We start from the raw sequence: 24,173 nt of genomic DNA, 5'->3' as shown, positions 1-24,173 counted from the left end.
TTCTAGTCACTCGCTTTCTTTCTCTTCCTATTATTTATTTATTTTTATTTTTTTTTGAATCCGAAGAGTTTATATATAGGGTGGGGGAATATTACTAATATAGGTGCCGCCGGATGGGTGCAAACCCAGTACCTCCCCGTGGGAAGTTAGGCTTTTAACCACTCTACTAATCCACCATTGGCACATCACAAAGGAAGTTTACTTACTAACTACAAGCACCAGAGCCGATTCCAAGCTTTCTTCCTGCCACATCATAAACCACCTCAAATGTGTGTTGCTGCATATTTCCAAGGATTCCCAAATCAGTAGAAACAATATTTCCAATGAAAGCCAAGCAATATTGAGTCGAACTTGCTTGAACCAGCATCCCAGAACTATCAACATTCAAATCAGTACCTTGGCTAAAATGCAACACTATGGTTGATAATGTTACTGAACTGTATCCCGACAAGTTGTAACATGTATCAAGTAGTGAATATGGTGGCGCCAGATGATACTTCGACATTGCTTTACGAAATGCTAAACGAAGAGCTGAATATGCCTTTGGTGCCAACCGAGTAATGAAAGTTCCAGAATCTATTATAGTTCCTAAAGTTGTAAAAACTGATTGTGAAATGGATAGCTTCTGTCCTCCAACACTTATACCAGTCATATTTAGGAAATAGAAATGTGGGTAGTTCGAACTTGTTAGTAATTGTTGGGGGTAATCTGGTACTTGTATCTGTTTTAGTCATGAACCGAACCGGTTGGGTTCATATGGTTCATAGACTAATGTATATCTGAGGGCTAGGTTGGTTCAGAGGGCATATGCAAAATCGTTTTTCTCATTTGGGGATTTCTCTGTTCTACGGTTCTTGGAGCTTTCTGGATATTCTTCCATGGCTGTCGTCTTCGATCATCTGTAGCTCTGATCTTCCTTGGTTCTTGTTGGAGATGATAGAGGGCTTTTGATCACTAAAGTAGGGCGATCACTCGATGGTACTTTGGAGACCTATGGTTGCTTGTACCAGGTGTATTCGTGAACTTCTTCTTTCTTCTTCTAATCTGTAACTTCCAAAAGCTTAGTGAATTGGATTCATACCAAAATCCCGGAGAGTAGGCATATGCCGAACTCCGTAATCATGTCTTCTTCTTCTCTTGATTTGTGAATACCCTTGCATGTTTGGTCCACACGGTTATTAGGGCATGAGGTGTTATACGGTCACAGATTGGCATCAGAGCCATCTCATTCATGTTCCCTGCTTCATTTAGGTATTGTTAATCATCTAAACCCTAAATTGAAGGTTTGCTTATACGGTTTAAGGTTGTCTCAGGTTACAATTTCAGTTTTCATTAAATTTCTTTCGCTGCCTATACCTCTGATATATGAATTAACCATTTGGTTCTTATAGTCTCAATACAATTCTGTCATAAATGTTAACCTTATGAAATTATTTGATTTCATATGTTATGAATATGCTATGATTATGATTCGGTTCTATAAAACCCTCTGTTAATGAGTTTCATATATTCTGGTATACTCTGTTAATGTGTTTGTAATCTGTTGGGTGACAATTGAGTATAAGTAGGAGATTCTGATATGCTTAGTTGTTAATTGATCACATTAACTCTTTTTTCTCTGATTATATTAACTGCTGTTCTATTTTTCCCTTGTTAATATTGATATAATACTTGATCTGTATTGATCTGTTGTGTTAAGATGTGTTAATAAGGCTGCTGAAATTGTATAAATTGAGCTTATGGTTTTGTGATTAATTAATATTGATTATTTAACTCTTTGTTAGAATAATCTTTTATTTTTTAGAATTGTTTATTAGTATTGTGAATAGTATTCTTGTATACTGATTAGTGTTTGGTACCGGCTTCAAAGTGGAGCCAGGCAAGGGTTTCAGTCTACCAGGGGAGGATACTCCTCCCAGTGTGGTCAGTGTGGTTACCACAGGCTCGATTAGAGCAGTAGGTCTAGGGGGGATCCTAGTTACCTAAGTTTGGACACTCCTATGGGGGGTTCCAGGGTAGATATTGAGAAGTTTGATGGCACAGGGGATTTTGGGATTTGGAAGAGAAAGGTTTGAGCCTTAATGGCTCAGCAAAAGCTCCTAAAATCAATTGATGACCCAGTTGCTTTCTTTGAAAGCATTGACCCAGTCCTGAGGACTGAAGTGATGGAGAATGCAATTGGTTGCATGCTCTGTAATATCACTGATGGGGTTATCAGGTGTCTTGATGATGATGACAATACTCCTATTAAAGTTTGGAATAAGCTTGAATAGATCTATCAGAAAAAGAATCTAGGTAACAAAATTTATTTGAAGGAGAGGTTGTATGGGTTTAAGATGGACCCTACAATCAGCCTTGACAAGAACCTAGATATATTTAAGAAGTTGATTCAAGGCTTAGCCAATACAGGGGAGAAGACTAAATTGGAAAATCAAGACTTGTCTATTATCCTATTGAATTCACTTCATAATGATTATCTTGTTGTTAAGAACTCAATCAAGTATGCCTGTCAAAATATTTCCCTAGAACAACTGATTGATGCCTTAAAGAATAGGGAGTCTGAACTATTGGCTTTTGGTAAGACTAAGGACAGTGGGGAAAACCTGTTTGTTAAGGGCAAGGGTTCTTACAAACAGGGGAGACCCAAAGGGGAGGGAAAGGTAATTGAAAGTCATGAGAATAACAATAAGAATAATAATGGGAACAACAAGTCTGATACAAACCTCAAGAGATGCTTCTTTTGCAAGAAAGTAGGACATTTTAAGAAAAACTGCTTTGCATATAAAAAGAAAATGAAGGAATTGGAGACTTCTCATTCTGATATGCCTGGACCCAGGAATGGTCAAGCCAATGTCTATGAAGACATCAGTGAAGTGCTTACCATCTCTGAGGTTAGTAGGCAAGAAGGATGGATTCTAGATTCAGGTTGTACATATCACATGTGTCCACACATGCACTGGTTCACACATTTGTCTGAGTTAAAGAATGCCAAAGTTATGATGGGAAATGATGATTTATGTGATGTAGTTGGTATTGGTTCTGTTAAATTAATTAATCACAATAAATCTGTGTTCATGTTACATGATGTTAGATACATACCTGACTTAAAGAGGAACTTGATTTCAATTAGTAGCCTTGACAAGTCTGGTTTTGAAACTTGTATCTCTAGGGGTAGTCTTTCTGTATCTAAGGATTCTCATGTATATTTAAAGGGTATTTCTCAGTCTGGTTTGTATGTGTGTGATTGTAGTACATTCCTGAATGATATCTCCAATATTTGTTGTTTAACAAGTGAGTCAAATATCACAAGTGTGTGGCATGCTAGGCTAGGACACATAAGCAATAAAGGGATGCAAGCTCTAAATAAACAAGGCCTGTTTGGCAAGGATGTTATTGATAACTTAGAGTTTTGTGAGTCATGTGTCCTAGGTAAGCAGCACTGGTTAAGCTTTGGAGCTGGGTCTCACTTATCTAAGGATATATTAGAATATGTACATGCTGATTTGTGGGGACCTCCTTCAGTCTTGTCTTATGGTAGAAACTCTTATTTCTTATCCCTTGTTGATGACTACTCTAGGAAAGTGTGGATCTTCTTATTGAAGACCAAGGATGAAACTTTTGAAAAGTTCAAGTATTGGGTTGCTTTGGTAGAAAACTTGAGTGAAAAGAAAGTTAAAACATTAAGAACTGACAATGGATTAGAATTTGTTAATGAAATGTTTAATGGATTTTGTAATGACAAAGGAATTCAAAGGCATAGGACTGTTAAATATACCCCTCAGCAAAATGGCATTGCTGAAAGAATGAATAGGACAATTTTAAACAAGACTAGATGTATGCTCATCAGTTCAGGGGTGCCCAAGGGTTTCTGGGGTGAAGCTGTTACAACAGCTGTTCACCTAATCAATAGGAGTCCCTCTATTACCTTAGGGTTTAAAACCCCTGAGGAAATGTGGTGGGGGAAACCCCCCCAGTCTTGGTTACCTTAGGGTATTTGGGTGTCAATCCTTTGCTCACCAGAGCATTGGTAAATTAGAACCCAGGAGTAAAAAGAGCATCTTTCTAGGGTATCCTGAGGGGGTGAAAGGCTATAAGCTATGGGATAGGACTTTGCCTGGTGTTAAGACCTTTGTTAGTAGGGATGTTCTCTTTAGGGAGAGCGTGTTCCCTTGTCTTTCCATTGACAATACCAATTTGAATCCACTTGATCAAAGAATGACAGACTTCACTCAATTTGATTTAGGCAGGCTGATGTTTTCTTAAGCCCTGCTCAGACTCTTGATTCTAGTATACCTGAAGAACCCTTGACTTCCCCTCAACCTAGCTCTGGTAATAAAGAGTCTGAGGTTGTAGTGTCTGAGATTGAGAGTGGGCCAATTGCCCTCTCCTGAGATTTCCACTGGAGAGGTGGAAGAAGTTCCTGATCTGAGTAGTTACCAACTGGCAAGGGATAGAGTTAGGAGAGTGGTTAGGCCACCTAGAAGGTTTTTAGCCAACTTTGTACATGAGACTGATATTTCTGTCTCTGATATTGGGTTAGATGAACCTAGTTCCTATGAAGAAGCTTTGGGTTCCAAAGATAAAGATTTATGGGTTCAAGCCATTAATGATGAGTTAGATTCATTAAATAAGAACCAGGTTTGGGAACTAGTTCAGAAGCCCAAGGATCAAAGGTTTATTACCTTGTAAGTGGATATTTAAAATCAAGGATGATGGAGTTGATAATTCCAAAAGATATAAGGCCAGACTTGTTGCAAAAGGTTTTGTTCAAAGAGAAGGGGTGGATTATGATGAAATTCTCTCTCCAGTTGCCAAGTATAAGACTATAAGGTTGTTGTTGTCCCTTATTGCTCAGAACAAAATGACTATAGAGCAATTGGACGTGAAAACTGCCTTTCTTCATGGCAATTTAGAAGAAAGGATATATATGCAACTACCTTTAGGCATCTCGGTAGCTGGAGAGGAATCACAAGCTTGCTTGTTGAAGAAACCTCTCTATGGACTTAAACAGGCTCCTAGGCAATGGAACAAACGTTTTGACTCATTTGTGTTGAGTGTAGGGTTTAAGAAAAGTGTTTATGACAATTGCCTATATTTTCTCATTTCAGATTCTATTGTGTTGTATCTAATACTTTATGTTGACGATATATTGATTGCTTGTGTTGATTCTAATCTAATTCAAGATGTTAAGGACAAACTGAAATCTGAATTTGAGATGAAAGAACTTGGGACAGACAAGAAAATCCTAGGAATTGAGATCTATCGGGGTAAGGGGGAGGATACTATGTTCATTGGTCAGAGGTTATATTTATTGAAGGTGCTTGAGAAGTTTAACATGCTTAATTGTAAACATGTAAATGTTCCTTTAGCTGCACATTTTAAACTTTCCAATGATCATTGTCCTAAGAATAACTTTGAAAAGAATGAAATGTCAAAGATCCCTTATTCTAGTCTTTTAGGTTCTCTTATGTATCTTATGATATGTACTAGACCTGATATTGCTCATGCTGTTAGTGTATTGAGTAGGTTTATGTCTAATCCTAGTAAGGAGCATTGGCTTGCTCTCAAGTGGCTCTTAAGGTATTTGAGAGGTACTGTTCATAAAGGTTTAGTGTTCAAGTCCACACCTGGTGATCTTATTCTTGAAGGATATACTAACTCAGATTATGCCAGTAATGTAGATAACAGGAAATCATTATCTTCTTATTTCTTTCTGTTATCTGGTAATTGCATCAGTTGGAAGGTGCAACAACAGCCTATAGTTGCTTTGTCCACTACAGAGGCTGAGCTTGTTGCTGCATCTGAATGTGTTAAAGAGAGTATATGGTTGAATGGTTTGTTGTGTGAACTTGGTATTTTGAAGATTAAACCTGTTGTCTTTATTGATAACCAGAGTGCTATCTTTTTATGTAAGAATCCTGTTTATCATGACAGAACCAAACATATAGATATTAAATACTTCTTTCTCAGGGATAAGATAACTGATGGTTCACTTTTAGTTGAAAAGGTAAGTACTGAGCATAATCCTACAGACTGTGGTACTAAGTCATTGCCTCTTTCTAAATTTCTACATTGTCTTGATTTGTTGGGAATTGGTGATGTTGTCTTTTAGTACATATGTTCTGTAGTTTTGAGTTGTATATTACTTGTTTTTTGGATTGTGGTGTGTGTCTTGTTGTTATTTGATTGTTTATCAGGTTTTGCATTTGTTGCAGTTTTAGGGGAGATGCTGCCCAAATTTTTATAACTCTTATTCTGTTTATCTCAGTTTTTGAGATATATGCCTGGTGTATGCATGTTTTCTCTTCATAGTTATATGAGTGAGTTGTGAATTGTGAGTTATGGTTAGGGTTTCTCTACCTGGTGCAGTTTGTTGCATGGTGTATCTGCTTGGAATCATTAGTGTTGCATGGTTAGTGCGTGTCTAGGTATTTTTGCATATTTTATTTTGCTTTGTACTGTGGTTTCTTTTGTCTTGTGTGTGCAGGTACACTTGGATGATAACGGTTGCATCCAGCTCACTATAGTCATTTTGGTTGTACATATTAAGGGGGAGATTGTTGGGGGTAATCTGGTACTTGTATCTATTTTAGTCATGAACCGAACCGGTTGGGTTCATAATGTAAAACCCAGCCCTAACCTTGACCCGGAAACCTTGTTATTTGTAGGTCCGATGACCCGAAGTAAAGTAAGAAGTCAGCTTTGGGCCATCCCAGTAGAGGACTTGGTGTCTGGCTTTGAATCCATGAAAGTTGATGATGAGGTTCTATTTATGGAAATTGAATCCTGATGAAGATCTAATTAGTTGATGGACTTGGAGTGCTCTCTATCTTGGTTTGAAGGCGTTTCTACCTATTAGGTAAGTCACTTGACTTGTGTGCAAAACCCCTTTAGGATTGGATTTGATCTGGACCTTCAATTCCCTGTTTTGGTCTTGTTGCCAGCATTGGTCGACTGATTGGTCGACCGGGCCATCGACCAATCCACTCGACCAATGAGTGCTGTCTTTGGCAATTAGGTTGTTCTTGCTCTATTTAAGTCCAATCTCGAGTCCACTTCGTATTTGCTGCCTCCAAACCCTCTGGAACGAACCAAAGACCTCTGCAAGTCATCTCTCTTGCATCCTTGGTGTTTTCTTGACGGATCTTCGTCGAAACTCTTCTTTTTGCATCGAAAGGTATGTCTACTCTCTCTTCTTCTCCTCCATCTTTGTTTTTCTTTCCTTTTTGAGTTGAGACAGTAGAAGAGATGCTGCATTCTCTCGTTGCAAACATCTCCGAACATGTTCTCATGATCATCCTAAGGATTTGAGGCTAGAACAATGATCTTAACCATGATCATTGCAAGCTTTTGAAGGAATCATGATCAAACCATGATCTAATCTCTCGTTAAACTTCTAATCTGAATTCGATCTCTTTGGATCTTCTATGTTGATCATGTTAGTAGTTAATTACTGTGTGTTTTCTTTCCATGATCCATAATCTATAGATTTCTAGTTGTTCTCTTCTACCATACTATGTGTTCTTCATGATGCATGATAGTTACATATATGGTAGGTTTTATTTCCTTATTTAGATTTATGCTTCTAAGCCTTATTCCATGAAGATCTATGTATGTTTTCATGTTTTCATTACCGAAAGCAATGATCCATCCTCCTATTGTTCTTGTCTTTGTTTTCTATTTCAAATTCATCAAGATCCATGGTTGAGTTAATTATGGTAACTTTTTGTTTCCTAATTTGGATCTTGATATCTTGATTTGATTGGTGTTTTGAGGTCCCCTATTTGTTAGAATACTACCGATGTAGTCTACCCCTTGATTAGTACCCTTTTGAACCACCAAATTCGGATTTCATATCTTAAAACTCGATTTTATAGGCTATCGTCGCATTGGTCGATCGATTGGTCGACTGGACCACTCGACCAATCCACTCGACCAATGAGTACAAGCAACTCCAGATTTGGTCCGCTTCGGATGTTTTGATATCTTTTCTGTTAGGGATCTTTTCTAATATGTTGTATATACTTGTTTAGGACCTTCTTCTCAAGTTTGCCAAGATCTTACTTGATTTCTTAGGATTCCTTTGCGAGTTATAAAAGGTAAGGATGGTTATTTCCTTAATTACATAGATAGCATGAATCTAGTTTCTATATTTGAATATCATTAATATGTTTCCTAAATTAGATTCTTACAATGATATACTATCGTTGCATAACTTTGATTACAGTAGCATTACTTATTCATATTAAATTGATTCATGTATGATTTACTTACCAATGTTATACAAGTGATTGTAATTACTCGATTTCTTTCCATATATGAAGTTACCATATATGTGATGATATGAATTGATGCATGTGTATGCTTAAGTATGGTTTGGAAAGGAGAGGTGTCCTTTTGACACTTCGTCCTTGGACTACTACGGGAATATTATGGGATGTTTCGGAGATGCCCTCGGACACCTTCCTAAACCGTTGGATGACATATCTAGGATTGTCTAGTAGTGTTTGGCTAGGATGTCCTGTTATGTCGACCCTAATCGGAGGGGTATTGAGACCGAACGACCCGTGGTAGCAATGGGGATTCATGGGCGCTCAAGACCGGTAACCAACCCGGTGAGAGAAGAACATGGGATTATTGGTAGGTTGCATATGGTTAGACTTGGGCTCAAAGAGAAAGAGCGTGAGAGCTTTACAATGTGGATGATCAATAGGTTGATGAGTCGTAGTAGTTGGTAAGGATAGACTCTAGTGTGAAGGATACAAAGGACGCGGACAGGAATGGAAGTACTGGATTGACTGATGTAACTAAGTAGAAGACTTCATTTCTAGGTTTACAGGGATATACCAAATGGTTGTGAGAGGTGTGTTGACTAAGTTTGTAGGATGAAGGACCAAGGTTCAAGACCGTGAAATGATCCGTGAGAGAATCCAAGATATCTTAAATGTTGAGGATGTGAGTGGACTTTCCTAAAGAAGTAGGTGTATGACTTAAAGGCATAGAGACCAATACATAGAGTTAGATTCATATTCATTGTTGTCTCATACAATCTAGTTGTTCGAATGATTATGTTATTATGGATTTTAACAAGTTTCTTTGAAACCATTCTTATTGTACAATGTTGTTAGACTATCTGAGTACCGAGTACTATGACGGTCCCTATGAAGAGAGAAGAGGCATATTCCAAAGGTGATTCTTACAAATTACTAAGATCTTTATTCGTAGATGCTTAGTCCACCATTGAGTGGAAGCCTGTGCTATTTATGAGATTTACACTAAAGGATGTTGTCTATAAAGTGGAGAACAATTTAGTTACCCAATGTACTTGTTATTGGGATTAGATTTGTCTAGTTTATTCTTTTAGGCTACTTTCCGCTTTGTAAAGTGGGATTTTTGCCTATTTACTTATCTGTTTGATACTCGATTATATCTAGTATTTGATTCATTTATGATTCATCTTTCTTTATTGGATCTAGGATTTATCTTCCACTCTTGTTATGATTGTTCATGATTATGTTATTGTTTATTGGGAGGTTGATCACTGATACGATCTTGGTGTGGATCACACTGTATGGATAGGGTACCAGAAGATGAGAGGTTCGAGGAGATCCTAACCACAAAAGAAAAAAACATAGTCATGATTGAAATGACTCTTCTACTCTTAGAAGTGAATAATAGAACATGAATTAGAAACTTGACCTTGAGGCATAACAACATGAATAACATACAATAATTATACTTGAACAAATGTCACTAATGCAGGAAAAAAAGTTGCATAACATACAATAATTAAAGAGAAAAAAATGAACTTCATAATTTCAAAATTTTAAAGATTAATCAAATGCATAAATGGAAACTAAGGAAGCATCTAGGTGATCTGTCGATTTGATGCTCGAACCCGTAGGGGTACGATGCTCTATCCTATGCGTGACCATCCTCTGACATGCTGACCTCCATCTCTCTAGCATGGAAGTCATCGATCTCATGTGCACCAAGATAAGTCTGAACGCATTGAAGGGCCACCACTAAGTGTGATGAAGGAAATTGTGATGAGGTAGCCGCGATATGATCATCTCCATCATCACTATCGGACCGATATCCTCCTCCATCCTCGATCCCGATCCTCATCCTGATATCATCATCCCACCCCGGACCAGGAGATTCTTCGATCGATGTAGTCTCATCCGCGAATGGTCGAGTCCCAATAGGGTATCCCGTGATCTAGTGTCCACGGTGTATCCCGAAACCACCAAATGCCCGAAGATCAAAGTGAAGCCTCATGCAAGGTTGATGCTAGGGAAACTAAGTCGATGAGTAATGATGTAGAGAGATCGATCTCGAAGCCATGAGATTAGATGACTAAGGTATATAGATGGTGATGTCCGGATGATGTTGGCCACATACATATACGTGAACGTATCCGTATAGTTGAAGATCGACGGCTATCCCATAGCGTAGAAATGACGCATCGATGGTGTCGATTCGAGTATCAACAATGTGGATAGTAAGAAGCAAGATCTCAGTGTAGAGAAGGAACTGAGTGAAGAAGACAAGTTAAGTGGATGTCGGCTAGTTGTAAGTAAGGTTGGAAGAAAACTACAGCTCAAGAAAGTGAAGAGATGAGTCCACGGTGTGAAGAACCAAAGGCTAGTGGTAAGTGAAGTAGAGTATCTCGATGTTGAAGAGGAAGTAGGCCAAGAGATGTCAAACATGTGGTCTCTAATAGCTCGGAAGACTGCCCTAAGAGCAAATAAGACCTCTACCCCTCCCATAGTGTATCCGTGAAAGAGACAAGAGAAAAATTAGTCATTTTAAGATTGAGAAGGTATTTTCGAATTTTTCGAAAATTTAAATTTGGGAAATTGATTGAAATACTAGCAGTGAATACTTGGAATTTCAGCTATGAAGTTGTTTTGATGAAAATGAGAAAACTTGGATTAAAGAAAAATAAAAAAAATTTGGGATTTTCAATAGTCAAAATTGGATTTTTGAAAAGTTGAAATTGGTTAAATCAAATTGTATGGACCTATCTACAATGTCATCTTGAGATGTGATTTGATCTCGTAAAATTTAAGCGTTTGAGAGAAACGAAATTTTTCTAAAGATATCGATTTCGGTATAAAACTTTGGAGATGAGCACCAATGTGTTAAAACTTGTTGTCTATGCATGGCATTGTGTTTAAAACCTAGGAATATGTTTCTAAGCATTCCTAAGCATGATTTCTAGCATTGGATACAAGTAAAGCATGGTTTTATTGAAATGCAACATGAGAAGATGAAAATGGAAGAAAGAATGAGAGATTTACCTTGTTTGTGAAGATGGTGTGTTGTGGTGTTGTTGTTGAAGACTAAATCACCTCAAGAACACTTGTGGGAACTCTTGGAGATTTTCCCTAGAGCTCTCTCACCTTTGGAAGAAGTTAGAATGAGGTTGGAATGTGAAAATGAGGCTTATAATGCGAATTTTCGGATTCGTCGCATTGGTCGACTCATTGGTCGACGGGTCACTCGACCAATCACTCGACCAATGGTCACAGTGACCTCATTTGCTGTTGAATTTTTGGAAAATGTGATTTTTGCCTTATGGAATATTGTTTGATGACTATATGGATATATTTGAGCATGATTTAAGTTTTCAAATCATTTGGACTTGTGGTTTATGTTGAATCTTCAAATTCGGTATTTTGATGTTCTCGTTGGAATGGTTACTCGAGAAGTGGGGTGGTGAATCCGGTCATGGAGGTGGTGAAATACCTCAGGAGGTGGTGAAGTACCTCATGGAGGTGGTGAGATACCAAATGTTGATCAGGGTACTCATGAGATCCTGGTGCCCGAATGTTGGAAGTTTCAGAGATATTGCCAATATTATGGGCATATGATGAGAGAAGGGGAACAGATGTTGGTGGGTTTCATGACTCGATAATGAGATGTGCTAATGTGAATCCTCATGGAGAATGCGGAGGTTTAGGGAATCCTCATACTGCTGATGGAGAGTTTCCAAGATGCAAGTACCCACTTTACTGGAGTTACTAAGGACCCTTGTTTCCTAACAAGTGCTTCGTGAGTTGGAGAAGGCTTTCCAATCGCAATGCTCGGAAGCTCGAAGATTTTGTTTGGAGCGAGTTGCAACAAGAAGCCGATGCATGGTGGATCTCCACTCGTCCGCTTTTGGAAGGTTTGCATGAGGAGTTGTAACTTGGGAGTTATTCAAAGAGGCTTTTTGTATGAACTACTTTGAGGCGGTGAAGGATGCGAAGGAAGCCGAGTTTATGATTCTGACTCAAGGAACTCGTCCGTGTTGGAGTACCAACAGAAGTTCGAGGAGCTTCATTTCTTTGCTCCAGATTCTTTGAAGGAAGACCTCGCCAAAGCAAAGAAGTTCTTCAAAGGAGCCCCGCCATTAAAGCTTACCTCAAGTCAGCCTATAGTGAGCTATGCTCAAGTGGTGAGAACTCGAAGAAGTTGGAAGAAACAGAGAAGGAAAGTGCTCGTGTGCAAAAGCCTTGGCAGTCAAGGAATTTGGTTTGGTGGATCGAATGACCGTCGTTTTGTGAGACCTACACCCTACCCCACTCCTACCTTTCGTGCTAAGAGTGTAGGTCGAACACGGGTTTTCAGAGGGAGAAGATGGGGAAAGAAGAGGGGAGTGAAGTGAAGTGAAGTTTGTGAGGAGAGGGACCAGAAGTGCTCGAAGAAGGGTAGGGGGGGGGGAAGCAGGGGAAGAGTCCCTCCTTAGAGTTTAGATTTCAGGAGAGATCCAAGCATGATGTGATAAGGACATTGTTAGTGCATTGATTGTCTTATTTGATACGGGTGCACTCATTCGTTCATGCATCCGCATTCATCAAGAAGAAACCAACGGAAGTTGTCTAGTTGTTTATTGATAGTACACAGGTGAAACAGATAAGGGGTTATCTAAATGTCCCGTGTTGATTGGTGAGAAGAACTTGAAGCAATTTTGTGATTCTTGACATGAAGGACTTGATGTTATTTTGGGAATCGATGGTTGAACACAAAGGTGTTCCTTGTTCCTCAAAGAAGATTCAGTCCATATTTGTGGAAGTCCGTCTTTGAATTTTGTGGTGAAAAGAGAAGGGTTTGTAAGAAGGTGTGTCTGACTGATGCAAGTCTATGCCCTAGTGGATGATGCTTCATCAAGGCAAGGGTATAGTGGAGAAAAGAGTGACGAGTCGAGTTGTCTCGACTTTGTTGATGTCTTGATGATCTATCGAGTGCCTCGGACGGAGATGTGAATTCTATTGATCTCGGGTGCGCAGGTATCTAAAGTCGATAGGATGGCCCACGAGTTGAAAGAGTTGCAAAATCAGTTGAATGAGCATTGATAGAGGTTTGGCAGCCTAGTGTGTCACCTTGGGGAGCTCGGTCTTGTTGTAAGAAGAAAGACGGTAGTATGGCGGCAGACTACCGTGAGTTGAATAAGTTGACTATCAAGAATAGATATCGCGCGAATCGATGATCTCTTGACGTTGAAGGGGAGTTGTGTTCTCAAAATTGACTTAAGGTCGGATATCACCAATTGAAAGTGAAGTCAGTGATATCTTCAAGAAGCCAACGCGGTATGGTCACTACGAGTTTAGAGTCATGCCCTTCGGATTGACCAATGCTCCGGGTGTTCATGGACCTCAGAACGAGTATTTCATGATGGCTTGATAAGTTTGTGATTGTATTGATGACATCTTGATCATTCGAAGAGGAAGAAGAGCATGGAGTACAAGTTTCACTTGCAAAGGTTGGGAAAAAAGTTGTTCGCTAAGTTTAGCAAGTGTGATTGCTAAGAGAGTGGTATCCTTGTCATGTAGTTTCAGCCGAAGGTATTCGGGATCCTGAAAAGTCCAAGATGGGATTGGGAGAGACCGAAGAGAACGGAAATAAGAAGTTTTTTTGGATTGCGGTTACACCGAAGGTTTATTGAGAACTTTTTGGTTGGCTCCTATGACTAAGTTGACAGAAAGAAGAGAAGTTTGTTTGGTGACCTTTGAGAAGAATTTCAAGAGTTGAAAGATAGATTGAAAGGGTTTGACTATACCGATAGTTCGGGGATGAAGTTATACGAGCAAAGATGGTTTGGGTGTGACGATGCAACATGGAAGGGAGATGCTTCTGGCAATTGAAGGATTATGAGCGGAATTACCACAGACAGAACGGTTGTCTTTGCTTTGAAGATTTGGAGAATTACTAGGTGAGAAGATTGCCATTTTCACGGATCATAAGAGTTTGAAATACTTCTTTACCAAAAGGAGTTGAACATGAGACAAAGAGATGGTTGGAACAGTCTCGATTATGATTGTGATATTAGATCACCGGAAAGCAATGTTGGGATGCTCTTAGTAGGAAGAAAAAAGACTTTGGATTTGAATGCTTTGAGTTTACATTGTGGTCTTCTATTGAGAGTTTTGACAAACGAGAATGATTTATCTTATGACGCAAGATCTGGTCTTAGAGATAAGATTGTTGCTCAAGAGTTCGATCAAGAGTTTTTGATCAAAGTTGAGAAGATTTAACGAGTGGAACTTGGTAATCCATGGTGGTGCTTTGTTGTTTAGAGGAAGAGTGGGGAAACGAAGAAGTTAAGAAAGAAATATTGAAGGAAGACACAGGCTACAGACACCGGAAGCACCAAGATGTACAAGGACTTGAAGGAACATTTTTGGTGGATTGGTCTAAAGGCGGATGTTGATGATTTTGTTGCCAAGTGTGAGACTTGCAGGTGAAAGTGAAACCTCCATCCGGATTACTCAACCCCTTCCTATTCCTAGTTGGAAGTGGGAGGAATCTCCATGGACTTTGTGACTAGCTGCGAAAGTAAAGGCAATGACAGTGGGTGATGTTGATAGGTTGACCAAAAGCATTTCATCCATGAAGATCACTCAACTGGATAAGTAGAGGCTTTAGTGGATAATGTGGTTGGATGGTGTGCCATTGAGTATGTCTCGGATCGGATCCTAGGTTCACCTAAGTTTGGAATAGTTTGGAAGGCCTTGGAACCCAATTGAACTTGAGTAAGCATCATCAACGATGGACAACGAGGGACAATCGACATTGGAAGACATGGGACTGTGTGGTGGATATGGGTGGTAATGGGATGAACACCAGCTTTGGTTGAGTTTGCCTATAACAAGATCAAGCACAAAGGATGGTCCAAAGGCTTGATGGAGACTGTAGGACAGACGAGAGAAGAAAGAAAAGTCTTAGGTTGAGATGATTGAAGCTACAAGTGTATGGTAGATATGATAAGAGAAAGGATAAGTGAAAGAAGAAATCTTATGTGATAAGAGAAGGACGTTTGGAATTTCAAGTTGGAGAGAAAGTTAAGGTCTCACCAATGAAGGGGGATGAGATTCAATGTTAAGGGAAAGAGCCAGGACGAGATTTTGGAAAGGTTGGAGGAGAAGCATTAGCTGGTGAAAGTGTTATATTTGATGCTCGAAAAACAAGAGAAGAAAAGAAAAGGACTAGGATTGACATGATGAAGAAAAACTGATAAAGGAAGAAATCCTTTGGTGAAGATTCGGGAAGAACCAAGGCTCTTGAGAAGGAAGAAGATATGAAGGAGGAGTTTCCTTACCTCTTTGAAGAAGAGTAATGGACGAAATTTCTTTAAGGGGGAGAATGTAAAACCACCTAACGACCAAACCTTGTTATTTGTAGGTCCGATGACCCGAAGTAAAGTAAGAAGTCAGCTTTGGGCCATCCCAAGAGAGGACTTGGTGTCCGGCTTTGAATCCATGAAAGTTGATGATGAGGTTCTATTTATGGAAATTGAATCCCGATGAAGATCTAATTAGTTGATGGACTTGGAGTGCTCTCTATCTTGGTTTGAAGGCGTTTCTACCTATTAGGTAAGTCACTTGACTTGTGTGAAAACCCTTTAGGATTGGATTTGATCTGGACCTTCAACCGTTTTGGTCTTGTTGCAAGATTGGTCGACCGATTGGTCGATCGGGCCACGACCAATCCACTCGACCAATGAGTGCTGTCTTTGGCAATTAGGTTGTTCTTGCTCTATTTAAGTCCAATCTCGAGTCCACTTCGTATTTGCGCCTCCAAACCCTCGGAACGAACCAAAGACCTCTGCAAGTCATCTCTCTTGCATCCTTGGTGTTTTCTTGACGGATCTTCGTCGAAACTCTTCTTTTTGCATCAAAAGGTATGTCTACTCTCTTCTTCTCCTCCATCTTTGTTTTTCTTTCCTTTTTGAGTTGAGACAGTAGAAGAGATGCTGCATTCTCTGTTGCAAACATCTCTCGAACATGTTCTCATGATCATCCTAAGGATTTGAGGCTAGAACAATGATCTTAACCATGATCATTGCAAGCTTTTGAAGGAATCATGATCAAACCATGATCTAATCTCCGTTAAACTTCTAATCTGAATTCTGATCTCTTTGGATCTTCTATGTTGATCATGTTAGTAGTTAATTACCGTGTTTTCTTTCCATGATCCATAATCTATAGATTTCTAGTTGTTCTCTTCTACCATACTATGTGTTCTTCATGATGCATGATAGTTACATATATGGTAGGTTTTATTTCCTTATTTAGATTTATGCTTCTAAGCCTTATTCCATGAAGATCTATGTATGTTTTCATGTTTTCATTACCGAAAGCAATGATCCATCCTCCTATTGTTCTTGTCTTTGTTTTCTATTTCAAATTCATCAAGATCCATGGTTGAGTTAATTATGATAACTTTTTGTTTCCTAATTTGGATCTTGATATCTTGATTTGATTGGTGTTTTGAGGTCCCCTATTTGTTAGAATACTACTGATGTAGTCTACCCCTTGATTAGTACCCTTTTGAACCACCAAATTCGGATTTCATATCTTAAAACTCTGATTTTATAGGCTATCGTCGCATTGGTCGACTGATTGGTCGATGGACCACTCGACCAATCCACTCAACCAATGAGTACAAGAATTCGGCCTTTTGCGTGTTTTGATATCTTTTCTTTTTCTTTTTCATTAGGTTTTTTTTTAATTTTTTTTTTTTTTTTAGGACCTTCTTCTCAAGTTTGCCAAGATCTTACTTGATTTCTTAGGATTCCTTCGAGTTATAAAAGGTAAGGATGGTTATTTCCTTAATTACATAGATAGCATGAATCTAGTTTCTATATTTGAATATCATTAATATGTTTCCTAAATTAGATTCTTACAATGATATACTACTGTTGCATAACTTTGATTACAGTAGCATTACTTATTCATATTAAATTGATTCATGTATGATTTACTTACCAATGTTATACAAGTGATTGTAATTATTGATTTCTTTCCATATATGAAGTTACCATATATGTGATGATATGAATTGATGCATGTGTATGCTTAAGTATGGTTTGGAAAGGAGAGGTGTCCTTTTGACACTCGTCCTTGGACTACTACGGGAATATTATGGGATGTTTCCGGAGATGCCCTCTGGACACCTTCCTAAACTGTTGGATGACATATCTAGGATTGTCTAGTAGTGTTTGGCTAGGATGTCCTGTTATGTCGACCCTAATCGGAGGGGTATTGAGACCGAACGACCCGTGGTAGCAATGGGGATTCATGGGCGCTCAAGACCGGTAACCAACCCGTGAGAGGACAGGAATCACATTGTGGGGGCCATTTATTGGTAGGGTTGCATATGGTTAGACTTGGGCTCACGGGCGCTTAAGACCGGTAACCAACCCGTGAGAGGACGTGAGAGCTTCCGTTTACCATATGTGGATGATCAATAGTGTTGATGAGTCCGTAGTCCGAGTTGGTCGGTGCCATAGGATACGCCGACTCTAGTGTGAAGGATACCGGAAAGGATCGTCGGGGACGAGGAATGGAAGTATCTGGATCCGACTTAATGTAACTAAGTAGAAGACTTGCATTTGGCTAGGTTTTACCCCGACATGCGCCAGACTTATACCAAATGGTTGTGAGAGAGTGTGTTGACTTAACCCCCGCCAAGGTTTGTCTGAGGGATGAAGGACCCATTACCAATCGGCTGCTCAAGACCGGTGAAATGATCCGTGAGAGAATCCAAGATATCTTAAATGGTTGAGGATGTGAGTGGACTTTCCTAAAGAAGTACGGTGCTATGACTTAAAGCATGTGCCAATAGAGACCAGCATACATAGAGTTAGATTCATTCATTCATTGTTTGTCTCATATCATATTGCATTTATGTTTGTTCCGGAATCCTGCCATTTATGTTATTATGGATTTTAATCGCCTTACTGAGTTTCTTTGAAACTCATTCCTTTATTGTACAATGTTGTTAGACTATCCTGCAGTCTGAGTACTATGACGGTCCCTATGAAGAAGCGCAAGGCGAAGAGGCATATCTCCGGGAAGGTGATTGCGGTTACCACAATTACTCTGAAGATCCCGCGAGTGGTTATGCTCCGTACGATGCTTAGTCCGACCATTGAGTGGAAGCGTCCTTGTGCTATTTATGAGATTTACACTTACAAGGATGTTGTCTATAAAGTGGAGAACAATTTAGTTACCCAATGTACTTGTTACTGGGATTAGAATTTGTCTAGTTTATTCTTTTAGAGCTACTTTTCCGCTGGTTGTAAAGTGGGATTTTTGCCTCATTTTACTTATCTGTTTGATACTCTGATTATATCTAGTATTCTGATTCATTTATGATTCATTCTTTCTTTATTGGATCTAGGATTTATCTTCCGCACTCTTGTTATGATTGTTCATGATTATGTTATTGTTTATGTGGGAGGTTGATCACTCGATACCTGATCTTCGGGCTGTGGATGACACTCTCGGGTATGCCAGATAGGGTACCGGTCGGGAGGGCGTGCACATATGGTTCATAGACTAATGTATATCTGAGGGCTGGGTTGGTTCAGAGGGCATATGCAAAATCATTTTTCTCATTTGGGGATTTTTCTGTTATACGGTTCTTGGAGCTTTCTGGATATTCTTCTATGGCTGTCGTCTTCGATCATCTGTAGCTCTGATCTTCCTTGGTTCTTGTTGGAGATGATAGATGGCTTTTGATCACTGGAGTAGGGCGATCACTCGATGGTACTTTGGAGACCTATGGTTGCTTGTACCAGGTGTATTTGTGAACTTCTTCTTTCTTCTTCTAATCTGTAACTTCCAAAAGCTTAGTGAATTGGATTCATACCAGAATCCTGGAGAGTAGGCATATGCCGAACTCCGTAATCATGTCTTCTTCTTCTCTTGATTTGTGAATACCCTTGCATGTTCGGTCCACACGGTTATTAGGGCATGAGGTGTTATACGGTCACAGTAATCAAGTATATTGAACACTAGAAGAGGAAGAACCGGCTTGGCTACCGAATGCAAGAAAACCAGTGGAGCTGCTTGTAGATGGAAGACAATAAGAAAAATTATTTCCATACTTTTGAGCAGTAATTATTTCCATACTTTTGAGCAGCCTGTGATACTGTAGAAATTTGACTGCGGCCAAGGCCTAGGAGTCCATCAGTGGAACCAAATGAGCCATCATTGTTGTGTCCCGACCCGAATCCAAAATTGGGGAAGAAATCAGAGGAAGACAGTGTTAGTGTATCCGTGACAAAGTCCCCTTCCGAGTAAGAACCATCACCATATGAGATTTCGTAGAGGCAATTGGTGGTGCCGGATGACTGCATAGCCTGCTGCGTTCAGTTCTGAGCATGCATTGGAGCCACACGCGATGCTAGAATAGGTGGATGATGCAGAAGAGTTGAAGTAGGGATCGTCTTGCGAATAGCAATTGCGAGAGTTGCATGGTAGGCATTGAATCCAGGTGAGATCACTACCTGTATCGAATATGACTGTGAAATTTTGGGCAGGTGTTCCTAATCCAATGCTCACAACGTAGTTGTCAGTCCCCAGCGAAGTGCCAGAGTTGGCGGGATTTTTTACTGCAGAATCTGCTAGATATGATTGTTGGTTGGAGACTTTTGAATTGATCGACATCACCCGGGCTTTGTCATTGATGAGAATCTGGAGAAGACCAGGGATTTTTGATTTGCTCTCTTTCAATGGTGAGCAAGGTCCGTATTTGTCAGCTACTTGCAATAGACTGCTTGAGATTTCCGAACCTGAAAGCAACGATGAAGAAGATGACCAGTGTTAATATTACAAAAACCCCCCAAAAAAAAAACCCCATTAATGATCGTTTTGAGTGGGAGGGGAGATAACCATCAGAAGCTTTGCTTTCTCTCATGCATTATTGTTTGAGCAAACACCAAAAAATCACCAACAAAAATAAAAATCAATAGAGGAAATTCAAAGATTTAACGTGGTTCACACACCAATACTATATGCTACATCCGTGAACAAAGAAGAACTATCACTATGTAGAAAGAAAATACAATAGAGATTAATAACGTAGAAACTCTCACCCGAAACCGTAAGACAAAAATCGCAAATCTCGTAATGAAACATAGGGTAAATACTTAGAGATTTTAATCAAGTAAATGGGTTGATCTGTTGCGTTGGGTTGTGTGGCGGAAATGGGTTGACCCATCATAGGTCTCACTGATTGGATCATTCAGGTCGCCCATTAAAATATGTCAATGAGAGTTAATCTTCAAAATCGGGAACAAAAATTCAATTGACAACACAACAATTATTATATCAATCATATTAAAACCACTTCCAATATTGATATCACGGTTGATGTAGTCTTTGAAATCATATCCAAAAGAGCCTTGACTAGATTAGATCAAATAGGATTGAAGATAAGAATGGATGAAAACAGCTACTGTCTCACCACCCACACAAACATAAAGTCGAAAAAAGCACCTTTGGCTGGAGTAGAGCACACATCGGCCGGCTTCAAGGAGCTAAGTGAAACATCATGAGTCTGGACTTCAAAATTCTTCTTCAGCTCTGTGAACCTATAAGCCTCTACATTCTCTACAGAAAAACCAAAGATGAGAAACAAAGGAAGAACAGTTGCAAGAAGAATGGAATGGAAGGAGTAGTAGTTACTGGCCGTAGAGGTGATGGTTTTTGAGGTCTCAAGACAAGTATTTCACTTCCCTTCAACCCTATAGCTTCTGCAATAACCCGACCTTCAATTTCTATTTATAGTCAGAAGGATTTCTTTATCTTTCTTATTTAGTGATAAACGTTCTACCTAGCAAGACTGTCTTATTCATTGGTCTGTCTTATTCTTCAACAAATATTAATATCCACTTCGTCTCAAGAAACATTTAATAACGTTTATTTATATTAAACCATTAAAAAAAGAAAGCCATCTTCGCTGAAATATTTTGTACATACTTTTTTTCCGTAAGAGGAAAAAAATTATTTTCTTTAAATAGAAAACTTTACAATAACATAAAATCTTGACCAAGTGATGCATGTGGGGTTGGTACATGAGGTAACTCAGGGTCTTAGACTCAGAATGAGATAAAATTCGTCATGTTGATCCGAAACGAGCTCGTTACTGTGTTGCAATGAACGACACTTTCATTTTGAGAACCTTTTGGACATTTTACTGTTTTTTCTGGCATTTTTATAGTTTTATGTTTTTTTGTTTTAAGATTTCTTGGCATAATTTTGTGAGTCCTTTTTAAGATAACTGAATATTGTTGTTTCAAAAGAAAACATTATTAAAATAAAGTTCTCTATTATCAATCCATCCTCATGTTTGGCTTTGATTCTTTATAATTTCAACATCACCGAAAATAAATGTTTGTACTTCTTGTGATCCTTTAATTGTCATTATTTGGTCAACCCTTAACATATTAATTAACCTTCAGAGCTCTCCCTTTTGCTGAAGGGTCTGGCGATTTCCTTCTTGTTTTGCTTTTTCAGTGAAGGTTTTTTGCGATTCTTACATTTTCGGTAAGAGAAAGCATCACTTTTTAGTGTAACTTTTACCTTTGAGGGTATTTCTGTTACTCCGATTCTTGATCGTGAGTGTTAGCCCTCCCGTGAGGGGGTAAAAACCCCTGTTTCGCTGGTGAAGTTAGGGTTTTTTTGGGTTTCGACATCGGTATGTTTTTTCACTTCTTTTTTCTCAGGGTTTCAAAACTTCTCTCCAAAGGAACTGATTTCTGCCATTTTCTCTAGTAGGTGTAGGGTTTCGGTTATTCTGGAATATCTATTGTGTATATTTGTGCTAATGGTAGGAAACGGTATGGTTTTCTCTTATTTCTTCTTAGAGTTTTAACTTTTTTCTTTAATAGAAACGGTATGGTTTTCTCTTATTTCTTCTCAGGGTTTTTACCTTTTTCTTTAAAAGGCACTGATTTCAGCCATTTTCCTCTAATAGTTGCAGGTTTGCTTATCTTAGTATATCCATTTGTCTTTTTGTGTTAATAGTAGTAAACGGTGCTTATTTATTTCTTTTCTACCTACTTCACTTCTCTGTTTTGTTTTTCTTTTGGTATTTTATTGATGCAGGACGTTGAACTTCCAAATGGAGGAATCATCAATACAAGAGGATGCTGATCTGTACATGCCAGATTTAATATTGAGTCCAAACTGCCAAGGTGATTCTGCTGGGATTAATTCATCAATCGACTGGACCACAGTAGTAATTGGGAAAGTGGTAGCTCCAAAAAGGATTCCAGGTGGAGCAGTAGCAAGTTCTTTGAAAAATGCTTGGAGGCTACACCATGAAATTGAAGTTCGATGCTTAAAGGAAAACATTTTTCTTATAAAGCTTCAGAATGAGGAAAAGAAAGTTGTGGCTACAAAACAGGTACCGTGGCTTGTGAAGAATTTTCTCTTGATGATGCAAGATTGGGTTCCTGAATTACCACTAGAAAAGTACCCTCTCAATACTTTTGAAATAACCATGTATGCTGCAAATGTTCCTCCGCACCTGTATAATGAGGATATTGCAATTCAGCTTGGAAGCAAGATGGGAACAGTTAAGTCAGTAACAATCTCAACTCAGCTCAAGGATTTGGGGAAACCCATCAAGATTAGAATTGAATGCAAGATTGATCAACCATTCTGACCTGGGTTTAGAGTTGGTGGGGATGATGGGTTTAAATATTGGATTGATTTGCAGTTTGTAAAGATTCCTCTTTTTTGTTATTATTGTGGGATTATTGGACACGAATCTCGTCAATGTTTAGTGAAGGATCTCATTAGGAAAAGAGGATTTCCAATTTTTTCACAGCTTCCTGAAAGAGTTGCCACTCAAATATGCAATGCTGATTTTGGTGATTGGATGCGGTATGGAAGCAATCTAAGCAGGCCTGCAAGAGGGCAACTTCAAATTCTGCTGGTTAAAGCCATTTTGATTGAGTCCAAGATGTTAGTGCCTGCATCTGCAGCATTTAGACACATAACTCTTCCTTTGCGGTTACAGAAGCTCGTGTCGAATCTCATTATAATGCAGGAGCAGATGCAGATTGGAGATATAGGGTTTGAGGGCAGCTTGCCACCTGTGCCGTTGTTGAATGAAGTCCCAAATCTGATTACATCTTCTCTAGCTCAGGTTACCAGTAACAATGCTATTTCAGCCCTAATTATCCAGTCAGGATCACATCAGATTCCAGGTATGTTTCAAACCACTTTGGAAAAGGGTAATAGGCAAGCCCAAGAGGGCCCATTAAGTCCAGCCCTTTCTACTATACTGGGCCCATAAAATTATCTGAGGAGGAGATGGATCATTCTTTTAAATGCTATGATTTCCTAATGGATGTTGAAAAAGGCCCAACTCTTGACCCATTAAGAAAACTTAAGGGAAAGGAAATTATGGGCTGTCCAGCCCATTATCCTGAAACAAAAAATGACCAACATGCAAATACAGAAGCAGAAAGCCAAAATGACAACCATGCTGAACCGAATGAGGTAAGACTTCTATTACCTCATGCTTTATATGGGCCCACTTCTAAAAAAGAGGTTTAAGGAAATGAAATGGACAGTGACAAAGGAAAACTTAGTGATAATTCAAAGGACAAACTTTTACCAGTGGTAAACAGTAGGGATTTAGGCCATCAAAATATGATTGAAGAATCAAAATCAGCTATTGCAGTTGCACAAAAGATAATTATCATGACTTTAGCACAGCCGAAGCCTTTTATCCCTCTTTCTTCTGTCACAATTGAAGAATTACCTGCGTCAGATGATGTCACCCCAAATGGAAATCATATGTTCAAGAGGAAACTAGAAGAGGACCTGCAAATGGCAAATCATTTTAAGAGACTTAGAATTTCTGATGCAGACCAGAGCTTT

At 39.0% G+C, this 24,173-nt stretch overlaps 1 pseudogene; it reads right to left on the bottom strand.

Moving 5' to 3' along the window:
* Nucleotides 1-205: 205 nt before the first annotated feature.
* On the bottom strand, nt 206-21,470 carry LOC149007625 (aspartyl protease family protein At5g10770-like; annotated as a pseudogene).
* Between the last annotated feature and the right edge of the window lie 2,703 nt (nt 21,471-24,173).

This window comes from Hakea prostrata, chromosome 8 (genome assembly GCF_041222555.1).
Source record: "Hakea prostrata isolate BN-2017 chromosome 8, UWA_Hpros_2, whole genome shotgun sequence".
Classification (NCBI taxonomy): Eukaryota; Viridiplantae; Streptophyta; class Magnoliopsida; order Proteales; family Proteaceae; genus Hakea; species Hakea prostrata.
Note: the sequence above shows the minus strand (reverse complement) of the source record. Positions and strands in the feature narration are given on the sequence as shown.